The following is a 17,735-nucleotide window of genomic DNA, read 5'->3' as shown; positions in this document are numbered from 1 at the left end:
CAAGAGCTGAACATTTCTGATGTTAAGGATAATAATAACGAAGAATTTAAAAATCCTTTACTGTGTGGCAGGCACGGTTCTGGTGATTTACATACATATAACAAGTGATGTAATCCTTGCAGTAACCGTAATCCTATAAGGTAGGTGTTAATATTAGCCAAGAAATTGAGGCCCAGAGCAGTTGAGTTACTTAACCAATAACAATTAGTATGTAGTGGATCTGGGACTTGGCTCCAAAGTTGTTGTTCTTAACTACTGTGCTGTTAAGACTTACAGAATTAAGGAAGTCAGCTAATGGAAGAATCATTGTTGTATGTTTTTGCAAGTACAGCTGCTTAATATTTATTAATGAACTGAGCACCTAGGAGAAAAAAAAAGTCAAAGCATATGCTTTTCATTTTCTAGAAATAAGGCTATATATTATTAATTATATTAGAATTGCCCTGTACTAGCTACAAATTATAACTACATTTTTTTATTTGAAATTATAGGAGAATACCATTTGATCAAATACTGTTCTCCATGAGTTTATAAAAAAGAGCTTTCTGAATTTTAAATATATCTAAAAGAGATTGTACAGCTCCCCACAGTCACTGAATCCCACAGCTCTTTGAGGTAGGGATTTCCTATTCAGACCTGTTCTGGTCAAGTAAGAGGCTGCTTTCTCTCTCATCCATTGAAATGTCTGTCTCTTTTTACAACACCAAAGGCCTTTAATTTATAAGCTGGATTTGTAAATTGATGGGGCCCAGCCTGGTTGGGCCTGTGGTGCATGTGGCTTACCTCCATGCCTGGAGGCCGGCTATTTGCTGCTCCGAGGGAGTTAATAAGAGCTTTGGTGACCTGGTTTGCCCACAGTTTATAGGCTCAAATCTCGGTGATCTGAAGGAAAAAAAGAATGGAACAAAAAAGTCAAAGTTATGGTTGTAAACTAGAAGGAAAGTTAGAATTTTAAAACCAGCATCAATATGGTACAGACAAGAATTAGAAGTTAGGAAGAGCCTAAGAGGAGAGATTTTTAATTAGAACAACCCTCAAGACATTTGAAATTGTTATGATGATTTTAAATAGGCAACCCTTTGGCTTTAAAAAGAATCAAGGATTTGACTTTTTGTATGTAGTATATTAAATATAAACACATACAAAATTTAAGAGGAAAAGGTAATCTTTTTATGTAAAGCCATTTTGATTTATGGCTTCCTGGCCTTTGAAAGCCTCCTTGCACCTTGATTAAATACATTGAGTGGTTTTAAAATTTAATAAAGTAATTTTTTTCTTTTTTTGCACAAGCAGGTATTTTTAATATAGCAATTAAGAATATCATTAGGAAGATATTGAAAGCAGTGTGTATAATAAAGCTTGAATGATATTGCTAAGTAAAGAAAATGAGATTTTAGATCTCATTTGGGCACATGAAAAATAAAAGTAAACTTTTCATGTAATACTGAAATCAGCTATGGAATTGAAGAAACTTACTAAGATAATACTTCGTATGAATCTATTTTCTATTTTGTTTTTTAAAACACCAATTTTATTTACAGAAGGAATACAAAAATACTTTTTTTTTTTTTTTTAAAGAATAAAGCATGACAGATCAAAGTTCCTTTTGACTACTACCTTCCCGTCTTCCCAGAGGTCGTCATTTTACCATTAATTCTTCCAAATCATTTTCTGAATATTTATGTGCATATATTTTTTGCATAGAATAGATGTTCGTTTTGCATAGATGTTAAAAAAAATAACCCACAGAATGTATTGTTTTCTGGTTCATTTTAAATATGACCTTCCATTAAATGTTTTATTTCTGATACTTCAATAATGTTACTAATAGCAGCTGGCATTGAGTAGTTACCATGTGCTAGGCAAGATGTTTAGCATTTTTCATATAATTTAGTCTCATAATCTTCATAATAAGCTTCAGAGGTATGAACCTTGAGAAGGAATATATCTGCAAAGAAGGATTCCTCACGGTTAATGGGGCCCAAAATCATAACCAGAATCTAGCAGCCATTGCTAGCAGAGGCCTTCAATACATGCTGCATTTCAGGGAAAAGCCATAGACTTGGCTTCCAAGCCTCAGGCACTATGTTCCTGCTGTCTGAGCTGACCCTTGTAAGGGTGCTCCTGTTATCGCCTTTCAACCAATGGGCTGAGTCCTGCCCGTCCAATTGGAACTACACAGCTATATCCTCGTTTGCATCTATACTGACCAATCAGAGCAGCTCCATAACAACCAATCAGAGTGTGTGAAGCTGACCAGTCAGAACTGTGTAATTTGGATTCCTCATTTGCATAAAAATGAACGAATCAGGAACCAGGGCAAGAACTTTCTCTATAAAAGGCATCCTCCCCTTTGTCTTGGTGGAGTGCACTTTTGGTTTCCACTGGAGGCTGTATTTCCCCCATTTGCAAATTGTTCACCTGAATAAAGTTTCTCCTTTTACTGCATCCCAGATTGAGGACTCCTGTTGGCATTGAATTGGTGACAGTGACCTTTTATTGACAGAGGTGAGTAAAAATAGTTGATTTTATATCAGTAAAATTCCACCTTCATTATACCTCACATTTACATTAAAATACGAATGCCAGTAGTTTATTATTCTTTAATAAGATTACAAAACTAAAACATTTGGAATGATTTTTAAAAATTGATAAAAATGTAACTTTTAGTTCTGTTAGTTTTATTAATTATGTGCAGTAAGCCTTTCTCTACCAAGTCCCTGAAGTGAGTATCTTTGCTAAGCCTGGAAATGTGAGAGTGACTCCTGCTCACCTTTTAGGGATGAAGAGGTGTATGTGTCATATCTGACTCATTCTAAATGGAGAACAGACAACCCCAGACATTTCCTCAGTAGTTAATGCTTTTAAAAGTCTACGCCTGTGATGATGTACTTGTTTGGGGAATAGTTATAGGATATATGACCTAGGAGGATGGAGGTTTGTTTTTCATTGTGCCCTTAGTCAGACTGGTATGAGGAAATAAAAGCTGCTGCAATGGGAACTCTGAGAATTTGTATGGGAATTGGTAGAAAGAGAGTGATATTAGGTGGGTTGAGAGAAAAAAAAAAAAAGGCTGTGCTTATTATATATACCCTGATTTTGAAGTTTGGGCGAAGATATTTTCAAAATTTCATGACAACGTTAAGAGCTTTAGTGAAGGGGATAGCTGCCAGAAAAGTTCAAATCTCGGTTCTGCTACGTAACTAGCTGGGTGATCTTGAAAAAGCCACTTTAAACTGTTTGAATCAAATAACATCCACTTTATAAAGTTACGGGGTTAAAATTACATAAAGTATTTTATACATTGAGAAATGCTATACAAATGTGCCAATATTAGGTGATATTCTTTCTGTTTTCATTATCATAATTATAGTCAAGGCTGTCTACTATTCGCATCTTTTACTATTGCCTCTGTACTGAAGACTTAACCAGTTTGCTTCTATCCTTTATTACTTGAAAGAGAATGTTATATTACTGCTCTGTTATTTTCAGAATAGAAAAAGAGGCCTATCGCCGAGTCACTTAACAAATATTGAAGGCCTAATATGTATCAATCAGCATTTCTTCACGCCTAATGTAAGAACTGAAAATACCATCTACAGTAACTCTCCAGGAGAGGAGATGCTGAAGGTCCCAACCGATATCGTTTCATTGTCTTCAATACATTAGTGTTCATAGACATTTTTTACCTTTTGGTCTTCAAGATAACAGTAAACAAATTTTAATATCTGTCTACTTATAAAAGCATTTGTTAATAAATTTTGTTCTAGTGGGACATTGTTTGAAAAACCAATAAAAAGTATCTTGCTGTGGTTTCTTTTTGGTTATATAATACTTAAATTATTTTGAAGTCTCAAATAACATACAATGAGGATATGAAGTTTTTATGCTTATCAGAACCAGACATGGGTTTAAAATGGTTAAGAAGCACTAAAACTAAGCTCTCATTTCCAGATGAGTAGAGTTCCATTGAGTTTCCATTTGGTGCCCTTCAGGGTCCATGCTCTAATGGGGAACTGATCCTTGCTTGGAAGCTCATGCAGAAGTCTGGTTTATTATTTGGAGTTTCTTTATCATTTTGCTCCCTCTCATTCTGCTAATGTCTTTCCTAATATAAATGTTATGGCAACTCAGAATCCATGGAAAGAGCAAGTCCCTTTAGCCTGTTGCAGTCATGGCACTGCCTTCTGTGAGCCAGTGCTACAGAAATTAGACATCAGTTGTTTAGCTTTAAGGCAATTAGGAAGTCTACAATTGAAATCTCATTTGCCATTTGAGTGATGTGCCATTTGTTATATAAAAACACTACTGCTGTAGGCTGTTTCTTCAAGAAGATAGGTGTGCTTTGGAGGAGGCACTTTCCTGGAAAAATAATCCTTTGGTTTTATTGTTTCCTCTTCTTGATAGTTCTGAAAAGCTTGCTTCTTTCACTTGTATGGAGGTTTGCTTTGTCATCTCTGTACTCAGTTTCATTTATTTCATGACCTAGTCTTTGTGGAAAACCATTTCTACCCTGAAGTTATACCAATGGAAAAAGTTAAATCTTATTTCAAAGTGACCTACGAAATTCTAGTCCATATTTTAAACGTAACCCATTGGAAATATCACTTCTTTCTTCATTTTATTTTGCTACCCCACTCATGCCCTTTATTATCTGAGGACCAGAGGTTCTTTTTGTTTTTGTTTTTTAATTAATCTCTCTCAAATTCATCTGTATATAGGAACTGAGCATTTCCCCTTTGCCGAGAGGCAGTTGTGGTAAGAGTAGCTTGTTTTCTCGAGATCCCAGCCAGGGGTCTCTAAGGAGTCTCGGATCTGCACAGTCATATTTGCTTTTCCAAGTTAGCAGCTAGAAATATTTTAACTTACCTTGACTATAATTAAGTTACTCTTAAAGAAAAGTTCATAATCAGTTAAATTCTCTCAGCTTCTGGCTTATGATACTAAAGAAAGTTTTACATAGGGTAGATAAAGGCTGGAGTAAAATTTTCTGATTCGATTGCATATTATTTATTGTGGAAAGAATGTTTTCCCTCCAGACTGACTAGGAACAAGATGTTTAAACATAAGCCAGGGTGGAGACCTGTTTGTTTGGTCAGCTTCAGAGGAGCCACGTTTCCCTACTTATGATGAGTCTGCCAACTATTCTACCCCCCACCCCCACCTGATTCTCCAAGTTTCTTTGGAATTTTTACTTAGGGCTCTGTTGGATAAGAAAGTGATACAGTGCATACGCGGCAATTAAAAAGGCTAAAGGCAGTTTTCTGGAGCAACGTGATTTTATCCTGTCATAAGGAATTTATGCTGTGCTGTGAGTGTGTATGTGTGTGTATGTGTAAAGTGGCTTTTTTCCCTTTTTTCTAGTCCCCCTCTCCTGTTGGCTTGTGTATTCGCATAGCTGGACTGCAGCAGGACTCCATTTATCACAGGCAGTGGGAGGAGGTATGGAGATATGAAAGGGTTACTGTTCACATTTCCTGTGTAATTCCCTCTGATCTTACTGAGCTGTAATTCCTTTCTTGATGTTAAACATTCCCAGGCTCTTATAACCTTCCAGCCAGCTTGCACTGGCCAAGTTTGTCCCAGGTGATCGTGTAGGCAAACCTCCTGTTTTTAAAGACTAGAAATCGCTCCTTCCTCCATGAGATAGGCTAAATGGTCATTCCTTTGCAGTCCCAGAAGAAACCCCTTTGATTTAAGACAAGAACAGAGCAGTAACATATTAGTTTTAAAATTCAAATTTAGCAGCCAAGTTTGTTGTCAAATTATTTGTGTAGATTTTGAAATTGGTTTAATGAATTTTTAGTTAAATGAAAACCCAATAATCTATTAAAGATTACATTCTTCCTTCGAAAAACACGCTTGAAGATTGGGTTCTGATTCTATAAAGGGTAAATGTTGACCCTACCATCTTTTACTTTTCTTAATAAGTGGATCGTTTTAAGTTGCTTCAGGTGTGTAAAGCTGCTTAGTTGAAACATCAACATTTCTGCTTCAGTTCAGTTCAGAAGGTTGTAGTTGGGAATAGGGAGATACTCGTTATTTTCTATCTTTTCTCTGGTTTTGAAAGCATAGAGCAGCTCATTTTTTATTCCACAATTTTCAAAATATACATTTTTGTGGTTGGCGAAAGGTTTTCTATTTTTGCCTTTTTCCCTTCAGTTTTAAAAGAAAATGTTATGCTTCTGTGATGCATAAGAATGTGTCAACAGCTGATGATGAATTGATAGGAACTGAATACCTGTGCCTGCACTGGCCTCGTCCCAGGTAATGAGCTTTTGTGTAGACGCAGCTCTGGGCAAGTTTACTTTCATTGCTTATAGCACATCTCTATGTCCTCATTGAACGACCAGGGAACCTGAGGATTTGGGGACAGACAGAAACAACACAGTGTCTCTTTGAAGGAGTTTCTAGGATAATTTAAGTTTGCTGGTGTTTAGGCCAAAGTACACTATTTGCATTGCTTAAAGCAATGAGGTAAAATATTTTTTTTAATCTCACTTTAACCATGTGTAATATGATTTTGCGTGGAAATGGGTAGATGAATTCTTAGATTGATTTTGTTTGCATCTGCTAGAGAGCCAACATGAATGGTTGATATTTCTCATTTACCTTTAGTTCCCCAATGACTAAAACAGTCTGTCACACAGTAGGCTTTCAATTATGGTTTGTTGAATGAATTAATGAATGAGACTGCCAATTACTTTTGTAGATTCTTGATTGATCCATATGTGGGTGATTATGTACATGTCTAAATATGTTACTCTTGCCCTTCCTGTTAGTCTCTAGTGATAGATCCCGTTCATAGTCCTTTGTTATTAAACAGTTAATTCCCTCACAACATTTTGTGCCCAAGTCCTTAAGTGATCTACACCTGGCTGACCTAACCATGACACTGCTGTCATAGAAAAAAGTGGCATTTAGTCGTAAATTACTTTAATTATAGACAGTCTATTAACATTTCCTAAAACCAATAAGCCGATTTATTTTCATAATGGAAAAACTCTTATATTTCCTCCCAGGGTTAATTATTCCTGGGACCATCATAAAGCATTGAATAGTAATGTCAGTTAGTCAACAAATACTTAGAGAACGTTCATGTAAACAGCATGTGCCTGGAACTGTGGGTTCTCCAAAGATGTATGCGGCCTTGGTCCTGTCACCTAAAGTCTAGACTTCTCAACAAGCAGGATATGTACAGTAGTCAAGTTAAATAGCCACTGAATGTACATTGATTATGGTTATGTGCTAAGTGAGAGATCTGAGCAAGAATCAAGTAGCTTAGGGGAGGGAGAAATCATTTTGACTTGAATTAGAAAGTGGTGAGAGATTTCATAGAGGAAGCTTGAGTTGGGTATGAAATAAATAATTGGGGATTGGATTGAAAGGAGTGAGTCTATTTGACCTTTATAAATATGGATGATAGTTATCACATGTCCTGTTCCCAGCAGCAGTGAAGAAACAACAACAAAAAACTTAAGTATTTGGTGGAGATTTTTCTCCATTGGAGACTTATTTATTCTTTATTTTTTACTGAAGTGGAAATTCAGAACAGCTTCCACTGATGACATACAGCAACTTTTTAAGGTAGCATAAGGATGCACTTCAGTAGGAAGTCCTCCCAAATTTCTCACCCAATTAAAATTTCAGCAGGAAGACAGGAAGAAGATATATTGAGAAGTTAATCATTCATGACTACACTTTGGTAATAAGGCCCCATTCAACCTCAATGGCAAGTTTAATAGTGCTCACTGCTAAATTATATCTTGATTTGAAGTCTAACATATAAGGAGATTGATCCAAATTTCCTTTTTTTTTTTTTTTTTTTTATTGCACAGATATAGGTTGCTGTAGTCACTACAGGTAAACTTAACTTCACAATAATTTTTTATTAACCTATTAAAGGTTCTTCTGCAATAAAGCAGTTATTGTATTAATATCCTAAACTACTTTAATCCATTTTTTTGGTTTTATAAAGCAAATTTAAAAAATGGATACAATTTATTTTGAGACACTTTGATTATATTTACTTATTACTGCAAGCAAATACTTTAGTGAGTTTAATTTTAGAACCAAACTTCTATATCTAGTTTTATTTTTTTTTATTGTACGAAGGAAAAACAACACACCAAAAAAACGAAACAAGTTTTTTTGTTTCCAACCGAGTAAAGATAGATCTTAAGACAGTCTGCTGACTTTATTTTTTGTCTTTTGACCAGTAGCAGATTTATGTGGTGCTATGCATATTTCAGAACATCCTCATTTGTTCAACTGTATGACTTGCTGCCAGTGTAATAATGAAGAGGAAACTATAACCAGTGCTTGTTTCCCACGCTATATTTTTGTGACAATCCAGAGTCTTTCAAGATATTACTAGGTGATCCATGATTTTTAAAATGTGGTGGTCAGTTAATTTTATGAAAGGTCGGAGCATCTCAGTGAATATTGGTATTCTATTTAACCCAGTATTTCCCAAATGTATTTGACTTTGAAAATGCCCACTGCTAGCCTCCCTCCCTCCCTTCTTTCTGACTTTCCATCATTTATTTTTTTAAGAACACTTATTAAAAATCTTCTATAGAGCAAGTTTTAGGAAGTGTCCCTATAAAGTTTACATATACATACACATTATTTAGGTCTGTTCCTCATGTCCATTTTTCTCTTAATCTTTACCTTTTCTAGGGCAAAGGATGGACTATAGAAAGAATAATGTTAACATCTTGCTAGCTGTTCTGATGTTATGTTTAGTGGGGAAGAGGCTGACACTTCTATCTGAAACAAGATTTGAGATTTGTCTGAAGATTTCAAGAGTTTATACTGTCTGCATCTTCTATAGTTCTAGAAAATAGAGTTGACCAAGCATAACAGAAATTACCTCTGGTGGGGAAGAGTAGTGTGGGTGGGAGGTAAAATAAGAGTTACATTTTAGTGTAACTACTTCTGTTTTGTTTGAATTTTTTCATCCATGTACCTTCTTTTTGTAACCTAATGACAAAGAATAAATTAAAAGATCTAACTAGTTGAGGGACCCTCTACTTTATAAAGGGATTGCTTTCTCCAAGCTTTTATAAGTACCAGCCTCTCGGGTGTTTTAATACTCACTTTGCTGGAAAAAAAAAATAAACAATTTTTTAGAAGTAAGTTTATTATATGAAGTAAGATAAATAGAATTAGATAAAATTAATTTCCCTTGCCATTGCGACCACTGTGTTTTGTACATATTTCTATTGGTGCTCTCAATACACGAGGCCATCAGTCTCCATTTATATGCTAAGTGAGGAACTGTGTCTTATTTGTCTCTGTATCTTCACCACCTAACTTTACACTGTGCCTGGTATCTAGTAGCCATTCAATAAATGCTTGTTGATGTGCGTGTGGGGAGGAGGGGAGATTAATTGCAGTTATTCCTGGGGGAATACATTAGTTATTGTCACTTTCAAATCTAAAGAGGAATATGTTCTTTTGAAAATACCTTTAAAACATAGTTTATTTTATTTTTGTATTTATTCATACCTGTCTTCTCTCAAAAAGTTTAAGATGGTATTCATTACTACACATAATATAAAATTTAAAATAAATGAATAAAACAACAAAGTTGGAAGACTCGGTTACTTCCCATTTTCAAAAGTCACTATAAAGTGACAGTAACCAAGACAATATGGCGTTGGCATATGGATAAGCATGTATATTAATGGAGAGGAATTGAGAGTCCAGAAATAAACCCTTACATTTTTGGTCCATTGATTTTTGACAAAGCTGCTAAGACTATTCAATAGAGAAAGGATTATCTTTTAAACTAAGGGTCCTGGGAAAATTGGGTATTCATATGCCAAAAAAAAAAAAGAACTTCCTCATAAAAATCAACCATACACAAAAATTAATTCAAAATTAATTATAGACCTAAATGTAAGAGCTAAAATTATAGAACATCTAAAAGAAAGCACAGAGAAAACTTCATGATCTTGAATTAGGCTAAGAGTTGTTAGATATAACACCAAAAGCATGAGAATAAGATAAAAAAAATTGATAAACTTGACTTCATTAAAATTAAAAACTTTTGTGCTTCAAAAGACACTGTTAAGAAATTGAAAAGACAAGCCACAGAGAAAATACTTGCAAATCGTGTCTGATAACGGACTGTATCCAGAACATATAAAGAACTCTAACAGCTCAATAATAAGAAAACAAACAACCCAGTTAAAATATGAGCAAAAGAACTAAATAGACATTTCATCAAAAAGAGACATACAACTGATAAATAAGCACATGAAAATGTGCTCAACAGCATTAGTTATTAGGAAAACGCACATTAAAAACACAGTGAAGGTACTTCTCTGTACCCACTAGGATGCCTGTAGTCAAAAAAGACAGACAATGTCTAGTGTCTAGGATGTGGAGAAGCAGGAACTCTCATACATTGTTGATGGGAATGTAAAATGGTACCCCCACCTTGGAAAACACTTTGAACATCTCTTTAAAAATTAAGCCAACTTACCATATGCATTAGTCAGATTCTCCAGAAGAAACAGAACCAATAGCATGGGAATTGGCTCATGTGATTGTAGAGGCTGGGCGAGTCCAATATCTGATAAGGGAGGCCGGCAGGCTGGGTCTCACTCAGGAAAGAGTTGCAGTGTAAATCCAAAGCCGGCCTGCTGGGAAACCAGGAAGAGCTGATGTCGCAGGTGAAATCCACAGGCAGTCTCCTGGGGAATTCCTTTTGCTCAGAGAGGTTAGCCTTTTGTTCTGTTCAGGTCTTCAAATAATTGGATAAGGGGGCAGTCTGCTCTAATTAAAGTCTACCGATGGTAAGTCTCATCCAAAAACACTTCCCCAGAATAATGTTTGACTAAGTATCTGGCCAATGGGCCTAACCAAGTTGACATGTAAAATTAACCCAGTGATTCCACTTCTCAGAATCTACCCAAGAGACATGAAAACATATATCCACGCAAAGACTTATATGTGATTGTTCATAGTAGCTTTATTCATAATAGACAAAAATGAGAAACAATCCAGATGTCCATCAACTGGTAAATGGACAAACAAAATGTGGAATGTCTACACATTTAAATACCATTCAGCAATTGGGATAAAAAAGGAAAATAACTGATATATGCTATAACACGGATGCACCCCAAGGATATGCTAAGTGAGGAAAGCCAAATTCCGAAGAATAAAAATGGTTTGGTGCCTGTCATATGAATTGTCTAGGTAGAGCAAATCAGCAGGTTTGGGGGTGGGAGCGGGGATTGCATATGGACTCAAGGGGATTTTGAAGAGAGATGAGGATGTTCTAAAACTGGAATGCAGTGATGATTGCACACCTCTGTAAATTTACTAAAATATCATTTCACTGCATACTTGTAACAGATAAACCTTATGGTCTGTAAATTGTACCTCAATAATGTAAAAAAAAATACCGAAGGATGATAAAAATTGGACAAATGGACTAATGGTGGGACACAGTGCGTCTCATAAAAGCTCCATATTTGCTTGAGGTTGGGTCACAAATTTTGCTCTAAGCTCTCTAACGAGACCTCTTATAAGATGAGATGTGTTTTCTAGTTTTCACAAGATAAAAATCTATTAACAATTTTAGGAGAAGCCTAATAATTATAATTCAAAGAAAAATATATCCTTTTCGTCATAGTGCAACATACTCAACTCTGTCCTCGGCGGCATCCTTGTAATACGTAGCTGAAGACTCTTCTCCAGACCTGTTTTTAAACTTCCCTTCAGTACCGTCTAGTGGCTTAACATCTAAGGTGGTTTATTAACAGTTCTGCTGGGTGAATATGCAGGAGAGCTGTAAAAGGGCAAAGCCAGAAATGCTGTTCTTTGGTTGGTATGTCTTAATCCCGACACGCAGTTTTGGGAATAATGAATGGCTGGACTAAACAGACATGCAGCAGTCCTGCAGAAGATTTTGGTAAAAACTGAGTAACGGTAAGATCGGCCTTTTTACTTCCTGACAAGTACCAGCAGTGTAGTTATTCTTAGTTACAGGTTAGCTATGGAGACTTCTGCTTTAATTGTCAGCTAGCTTGGGTGTAGGATTGGCATCCTCTTGGGAAAGCTGGGGAGCCCGGGGAGAAAATGTATTTGAATAGACTCTCTACCACCTATGAGTAGAGGCAGCCTGAAGAAATATGTGCTAATAGGTTGTGATTCTCCCCCAGAAATAATTTTGGCTATTCTCCAGTGCTTAGACCAAGGGATCATTCAGGCTCCAAAGACAGTAGAACATGACCATGGGCATTAGCTTGGAATGGTGTGTTTTTCATTGTAAATTTCCACAAGTGTTACATGCCTATAGTAAACATTTCTAACAATTGAATTCATATGTCAAGTATAGTATATGTAGAATAAAAAATTAAAGTCTCTCTAGCCTCCTTTTTGCTATTTTCCTATTGATGTATATTTAAATTGTTTCCAGTATTTAACTGTTAAAATGCCGCAGTAAATACACTGGTGTCAGACAGGCACTCCCTCCATTTAAAAAAGATATAAGCGTGCACGTACACACATACACCACATTACATACACATATGTCTGTGTATACACACACACACACATATATATAAAATCACTTTATTAACAACTGTTACATATTGTGTACTTCATAATTTATCTTAATAAACCAGTATTTGTTTACATTATGTTTTATAATCACTGTTTTAGACTTCCACAGATAATCTATATTTGTAATACTGGTCTTGCTTCAATCATGAGAAAGCATCTAAGTAACAATTTATTAAATGAACTAAACCTGAGCATGAATCTTTTGGCTTAATTATGTATGTATGGTATTTAATAAGAAGAAAATGGTTGGTTTTAGTTGTAATAACTTAATTGAAGCTTCCTGTGTTCAAAAAGTAGTTTGTTTTATAATATTTCTGAGAAAGTTGGTCTTTTTATCTCTAAAAAATAGTTTTACCTTGTATTGAACTATTCAAGTTACTTCTGAACTATATATAGGTTTAGGCTTCTGCTTACAGTTTGTAGAAAGTGGTGCAGGACTGTGCGGCCCCTGCAACAACTTAAAAAAAGATAACTTACAAAAATTATTGTTGTAGTAATGTATTATTACATAATAAATTTCCCCAACACTGAAGTGATTTCAAACAACTGTTTTATATAGCTCATGATTCTGTGGATTGGGAATTAAGGCAGGTCTCAGCTGAGTGATATTTCTGTTCTATGGTGCATTGAATGAGATCACTGGATGGTATTCAACTGGTGGAGGGAGTGCTCTGGAGGACACAAGATATCTTTACACATATACGTATATGGTTCCTGGGCAGAGGTGGAAGACTAGGTTCACGTGACCTTTCCAGGTAGTATCAGGGTAGTCAGACTTCTATTACTTAGTCTTGGGGCTTCTAGAGAGAATTTTCTAGGAGATGGGAAGTGGCAGATGCCAATGTCTTAGGCCTAAAACTGGAAACTGGCACCACATCATTTCTGCTTTGTTCTGTTGGACAAAGCAGTCCCAGAACCCTCCCAGTTTCAATGACAGGGAACATGGGCATGACCTTCTAATGGAAGAGGTATTAGAGAATCTGTGACCATCTTAGTCTACCACAGTCTACCTCTGGCCACAAATGATTCACATTCCTCCTCTATTCAAAGTACACTAACCACCTTCCAAGATTTCCAAAATTCTCATCCAACTATGGCTTTAGCTTCAAGGTTCAGGTCCAGGATCTTGTCATTTAAATGAGGTCCAGATATGCAGGAAGCTCCACAGTGCAGTTCCTCTCAAGAGACAAGTTATTTAGTCAACATACAATGGAGAGGCAGGCATAGAATAACTGCAGTAAACACTTCCATTCAAAAATAGACAAATAGGCACATAGCTTTTACTGGCCCATAGTAATTTTGAAATTATCATGTTGTCAGTTCTTTCATTAGGGCCATTCCTACTCCCTGGCAGTGATTATTCATAGCTCCTGGCTTCATCTTATCAGTTCTGAGTCATCTTTCTTTTTCTATAAGAAATGGTTCATGTTTTCAACTGGGGAGCTTTTCCTGCCTTGTTTCCTGCTTATAGAAGATTGAAAGTCCAAAAGCCTCTTTTCATTTTGTGGTCTCTCTGCTCCTTTCAGTCCAATCTGACATAATTCTTTTAAAGACTTGGTCAGATTCCTGTGTATCAAAATGAAATACACTCCATTAGACAGAAGCCATACCCGTATTTGTTTTTGAGACAAGCATTTCCCCCCTACTTCAGACTGAGAGAAGGTATTGTAAGACAATACCCATAAGTCTCTTAGAAGCTTTCCTGTTTGAAAGAGTCCAAAAGGCACACCCTCAAGATTCCTTAGAGGTGTTTTATCTAGAAGAGTCTAAGAGGCACACTCTTAAGACTCTTAGAACTGAACTAGATAATACTTTAAATGGTTTTGCAGTCTCACCAACAGTGTTTTACAGCCATATTCTAGAGATTTTTATCCTGAAACCATGCTTTATTGATAGAGCCCTAGATGTGGTGTTTACTCTGAAGCTATGTCTTTTCTGTCTGTAGAGAAAGGGGATGAGAAACTGTTTTCTTTTTTAAAAGAGCAGTGCCTGGCTCCTTTATATTTACTCTGAATTCTGCTTGAGCATGAAACAGTTCTATTAGCTCATTTTTCTCTGTGCATGTCTTATCATACATGGGTAAAGGAGACTAACACTTTTAACATTCTGCCTAGAAATCTCCTTAGCCAAATCTACAACTGTATTGGATATATTTTCTCATTTCTATGTTATGCAAGGAATACTGTTGCAAACAGTAAACTTTCCACCACTGTGTAAGAGGGGTTGTCATTTTTCCATCTGTTAACATTTTTACTAATGTCCTTCAAGCTGTCATTGACAGTCTTCTTGAGGCTCTTCCAGCTTCTGCTTACCACCTGGTCCCAAAGCCAGTGCCACATGTTTTAAGATTTTTATTACAGAACCCCACTTCCATGTGCCAGAATGTGTTATGTTTACGTAATTCTGTAACAAATTACATAAAAACTTATCATCTTAAAACAACAACCATTTTATTGTAATTCGCAATTTGTGGGTCAGTGAAAAGGGCAGGCTCAGAGAGTGGTTATTGTTCTCTGTAGCATCAGCTGAGGTTAGTTGCTGGCATTCATCTGGAGAATGGGCTGGTTTGGACCGTCCAATACAGCTTTACTCACATTTCTGGTACTTTGACAAGGATCACTCAAAAGCTCATCTTAGCTGGGAGTGTCAACAAGAGTGCCGACACCTAGCTTCTTCAATATGAGTTTTATCATAGTTAGACTGATGACAATAGCACAAAAGACAGGAGGGAGGAAATAGATGTATTCCACTGTAAAATTCTTATGTTGTATATGAAATGGCATGATACTATTAGAAGTTAGATTGTGATGTTAAGGGTCTATATTTTAAACACCAAAGCAATCACCAAAACTGCAAAAGAAATAGGTATATCTAATAAGCCAATATTGGAGATAAAATGAAATACCAAAAAAAAAAAAAAAAAAAAAAAAAAAAATTCAATCCCAGATAAGTCAAGAAATAAAGAGAAAACAAAGAACAGATAGGAACAAATAGAAAATAAGATGGTTAATTCAAATTCAACCATACACATAATTACATTAACTGTAAATGGTCTAAATTCTCTAATAGCAGAGATTATCAGCCTAGATAAAAAACCAAGACCTACTAGCTACGTACTGTCTATAAGAAATCCTCTTCAAATATGAACACACAGGTTAAAAGTAAAAGGATTAAAAGAGATATACCTTGCAAACACTAATCATTAAGAAAAATAGAGTGGCGAGAGATCCAAGATGGTGGAGTACACAAACTCTGTGTCTGCTTCCTTCTGTGAACACATTAAAATTACAGCTAAATAATAGAACGATCAACCTGGAGAACCATCTGAAGTCTAACCAAACAAAAGTTTTATAACTGAAAATATAAAGAAGAAGCCACAGAGAGACTGGTAGGAGGGGAGGAGACATCTAACAGACTGGCCCAATACCTCCATGTGGTGGTTGAGAATCAGGAGGGATATCTAGCCACAAAGGTTTCCCCCACAGGACTGAAGGACCCAGGCTCCCCAGCCCAGAGTACTGCTGCCAGGAAGTGGAGCCCCCACAACATGTGGCTGTGAAAAACAGTGTGGATTCTGACCATCCAGATGAGAAGGAAGGCTTCAGATGTCCTTTTAAAGGGCCCACACACAGACTCACTCACTTGTAGGCACTCACCCTGGGCTCCAGTGGAGAGACAGTGACTCGGGGGACATTGGCAGAATATGGGGACAGACTGAGGTTTGTGGCTGTGGGGCAAAGGCTGGAGGACAGTCACCATTTTCCTTGTGTGGGGTCTTGTTCCTGTGCAGCTGGCCGGTACACACCATCTTTGCTGTGTTGGCCCCACATGGCCAAATCTGAATCTGAATTGGTCTGGTGGGCTCTGCTGGGACCTTGCCCTACCCAACTTCCCCAATGGCTGAGGCACTTTCTTGGTGAACAGCCAAATCTGCCCATATTACACTCTTTCTCGAAAAACTATCACAGTCTGTGTGCTCCAGGTGAGCGACGACTGGCCTCACTGTGCTCTGAGACTTTCACTAAGTAGCACCAGGCTCAGCACTAACACCACACCAGAATCTACATTAACCTGGTGACCACAACTCTTCCCACTCTAGAGACTCTGAGACCCTGTGTCATCCAACTTGTATACCGCACTAGGCTTTAACAGTGGCTGAACATTAAGGGAGATGGCAGTGGACAGCAGGCATCAGGGTGTCCTGGCATTTTGCAGAGCTACCCTAGGCCTGGTACTGGTGGCAGATATCCTACTGTGTTTCTCCAAAAATAAGACCTTGCCGGATCATCAGCTCTAAAGCGTCTTTTGGGGCAAAAATTAATATAAGACCCGGTCTTATTTTAATATAAGATTGGGTCTAAAAATATAATATAATAATATAATATAATATAATATAATATAATATAATATAATATAATTAATATAATACAATATAATATAATTAACATAATACAATATAATATAAAATACTGGGTCTTATATTAATTTTTGCTCCAAAAGACGCATTAGAGCTGATGGTCCGGTTAGGTCTTATTTTTGGGGAAACACAATAGCTTCACAGTGTGACCTTTCCCATGTACCTCCAGGTTTAGCACAGGCAGCAAACAACTGCGGAGCACTTTGTAGCTCCTACCAGGTAGTCCCTGGCTGGTCACAGGTAGTGGCTGACCTGGACATGCACCAGAGCCCCTTCCAAGAGGGTCCAGAACCATAAACTTGGAGGTTGGCTTCAGACCACAGCAGAGCACTGCCCAATTAGTCCTACAAGCAGCACACACAAAGAGACCCCTTAATAGACACCAGAGGCTGCTGGAGCAAATCCCACTCAGTGGGGTTAGACCCCCTCACAGCAGCCTGTAAGCTGTGGACGTGGCCAAACCCAACAGCCAATCAGTCAGAGAGGCAATCCCATGCACTGACTTGCCAATAGCAATCAAGGCTAAGCTATGCATATAATAAGGTGTCCCACAGAAGGGACACTCGTGGAGCACCCGGAGTAGGTGACCAGGGTGACTGTACCAGGGCACCTACTACATAAGGCCACCTGGCCAAGATTGGGAGACATAGCAGATCTACCTAATACATAGAAAGAAACACAGATATGCAGCCAAAATGAGGAAATAAAGAAGTATTTCCCCAATGAAAGAACA

General features: G+C 37.0%; 1 protein-coding gene across 9 annotated transcripts in view; it reads left to right on the top strand.

The window, feature by feature from the left end:
- Positions 1 to 17,735, top strand: part of ZNF438 (zinc finger protein 438) — a 202,071-nt gene that overhangs the window by 89,634 nt on the left and 94,702 nt on the right. For 4 of the 9 annotated variants that reach the window (XM_088789511.1, XM_019731512.3, XM_019731507.3 and 1 more), the window contains one exon: positions 2,455 to 2,508. The exons of the other annotated variants lie outside the window; for them this stretch is intronic. The gene's annotated coding sequence lies outside the window, so the exon portion shown is untranslated. The remainder of the gene's footprint in view (positions 1 to 2,454; positions 2,509 to 17,735) is intronic. 9 annotated transcript variants of the gene reach the window in all.

The sequence above is a fragment of the Rhinolophus sinicus genome, chromosome 1 (genome assembly GCF_057876585.1).
Source record: "Rhinolophus sinicus isolate RSI-liver-muscle chromosome 1, RSI-T2T, whole genome shotgun sequence".
Taxonomy (NCBI): Eukaryota; Metazoa; Chordata; class Mammalia; order Chiroptera; family Rhinolophidae; genus Rhinolophus; species Rhinolophus sinicus.
Note: the sequence above shows the minus strand (reverse complement) of the source record. Positions and strands in the feature narration are given on the sequence as shown.